The sequence below is a fragment of the Balaenoptera musculus genome, chromosome 9 (genome assembly GCF_009873245.2).
Source record: "Balaenoptera musculus isolate JJ_BM4_2016_0621 chromosome 9, mBalMus1.pri.v3, whole genome shotgun sequence".
NCBI lineage: Eukaryota > Metazoa > Chordata > Mammalia > Artiodactyla > Balaenopteridae > Balaenoptera > Balaenoptera musculus.
Genome location: NC_045793.1, coordinates 56,193,114 through 56,196,158, shown reverse-complemented (window position 1 = coordinate 56,196,158; position 3,045 = coordinate 56,193,114).

Here is a 3,045-nt window from a genome sequence, read left to right as displayed (position 1 = left end):
GCTTATTCTGTGCACACTGTGGAAATGATTGAAAAATGAAGTCTTAGAGTTTATACATCAATAGATTAAAATATACATATAGATATACATATGCAGAATGTATGCATATGGATATATAGTGTATGTATGGCTATAAATATAGCTATAAGATGTGATGGTTAATGTTTGGGAAAAATATCTTGCCACAGAAAATGGAAAAGCTTTGTGTTCAAAGGGTTTAGAAAATAAATTCTCTAATTTATTTGACAGAGCCTAGCCCCTTGGGATTTGTCATAAGAAGGAAGAAAGAATTTCCAAGAAATATCAGGTTGTCCTTCTGGCATATTCATACTTTGTTCTGAAACAATTTGAGTCAGAAGCACATTTCATCAAGTATAGAAGTTGTAGGTTTTGCTAAGTGTGAGCAGAAGAGAAAAAAATGAGACACACAGTTATATTTTTAACCTCTAAAATGTTTAGATAAAGATTTAATAGAATTCTCCTTAGTAAAGGATGCGAATTATGTGTCCATCCTTCACAACTGATGGGACATTGTCAATATCCACAACTGTGGCAAATCAGGGAGAAAATAAACAGGCAAAAGTCCGAGGTAAAATATATTTTATTTTTTTTTCTTCTCTGATTTTTTTTCCGTAACACCTTCAAGGTGCCATCCCAAAGCTATTATCGTAGCTGAATATTTTGCATAATGGAAAGCACAGGCACCTCAGATCTCCTTTTGCATGACAAATGCTTAATTAGAAAAATAATGGGATGGAAATGAAATTGGTATTTACTATGACTGGAACAGAGAATTGTCCTGGAGAAGAAAATTCAGTTTTAATTTACCAAAGGCAAAAAAGAAAAACAGATTAAAAAAATAAGCAAGCAAGCAAGAAAAGAATCTTACATGATGGAAATAAATCAGAGACTAAAGGGTATGGCTTGTGCCTATAATTGGGATGGAATTCCTCTCTCTCGCACTCTCTCTCTCTCTCTCTGTCACATCCACCCCCCCCACACACACACATACACATTACATCATAAAGGCCAACACAATTTTTTAAAATGTGATATTTAATTGTTTGTGAAAAAAAGAATCAAGCCCTCTAAATGTTACATTTCCATCAGATTAGATAAAATATATACCAAATTAGTGTATCGTCCAATTCTGCACTGCATTAGCAACCTAATTATAACTGTGAAATAATTCAGTGTAAAACCATATGCTAAAATATGGTAATTGCTATTTTATGGTTTTTGAAGAACTAGTTGTATTTTCCTATGTCTCTTTGAGTTGTTGTTGCTGATTTGTTGCCTTCGGCTAGTGAGTCAGAGGCCATAAGATTCTACTTTACCACAGAATAGGAGAATTACGTTAATTCCTCCCTTTGCATTTATTTGCAGATTTTCATTGTTTAACAGCAATACATCTCGTCATACAAAAGAGGATAGGGTCCCACACAAGCTGGGTGCCTGAATCCTTTGTCCATCTCAGGCTTGATCTTGTGAAGCTATCTAAAAATGTGCATGGGATGTACATAGGTTCTCAAAATTCTTTTTTGGGGAACATGTACAAAAAGTAGAAAGCCTTGAGTTATTTGTTTGAATGCTGGGCCAGAGAATATTATGTGCATTTCCCTCAATTGCAGCTGATGTCATCAAGTTCACGCTACCGTTGTTTGTTCTGATTTTGTGTTTTTAAATTACGATGTACTTCTTTAGAGCAGTTTAGATTCATTAAAAAATTGAGAGGGAAGTTCAGAGATTTCCCATGTAGCTCCTACCCCACACAAGCGTAGCCTCCCCCATTATCAACATCACTCACCAGATGGTACAGTTTTTAATAAGGATGAAGCTACATGGATACATCACAATTACCCTGAGTCCACAGTTTACATTACAGTTCACTCTATGGGTTGGACAAATGTATAATGACATATATGCACCATGATGATATCCTACAGAATATTTTTACTGCCCTAAAAACCCTCTGTGTTCTGCCTATTCACTCCCTGACTCCACAACCACTGATTTTTTCTTTTTTTACTGTCTCCACAGTTTTGCCTTTTCTGAATGTTAGGTAGCTGAAGTCATACAGTAATTAGCCGTTTCAGATTGGCTTCTTTTACTTAGTAATATGCGTTTGAGTTTCCTCCATGTCTTTTCATGCCTTGGTAACTCCTTTCTTTTTAACACTGAATACTATTCTGTTGTCTGGATGTACTACAGTGTATTTATCCATTCACCAACTGGAGGGCATCTTGGTTGCTTCCAAGTTTTGGCATTTATGATTTAAGTTGCTATAAACATCCATGTACAGGTTGTTTTCTTTTTCAATAATTTACTCCTTCTAGGACAAGGACAAATTAAGACTGTCAGATGGGAGAAGCTATTCCAATTTTTAGCTATGAATTGTGTTGCCTTCAAAATGCTGCACAGTAGGTCCTCAACTCATTGGAATGTCTCAGCCATCTGTGTGTGTGTGCGCGCACACACGCACGCACACCCAGTTCAACTTGTCACCATTCCACCAGACTTGGCCCAACTTTTAATTGGGAAAAATGTGAAGAGAGGGCTCATCCCTACCTCTATATCTAAGTAAATAGGAATTTGCACTGAGTTCCACTTCTTTCTCTTCTAGCTAAGGGGTCTGAGGTACACACTGTTTGACATCTTTTTTTCCAGAGTCAAATCCAAGACAGAGGAAATGATACTATATATTAATCAAGGAGCATCTGCACTGTGATAACCGGATCATTCACACTTCATGCTTAATCAGAACATCCATCCAGCTTTTGTATCACCTTTGAATAAAGACAGCAACAAGACTGCAGTGGTCAGGACCATGAGTTTTATTAAACAGGAAATTGGAAACTGTTCCAGTTCATTCATTCCTCCATTCAACATTCCTTTGCTAGGTGCCCATCCCGGTACTAGGCTCTGGGAGTTGAAAACAAGGTGAGATGCAGTGTAGGGTGGGGGAGGGTAAGGTAACTGCAGACAGATTTGAAGATACAAGGTCACAAGCAGCCCTAGAGCCTGAGCTATAGGTGCGATGTCGGA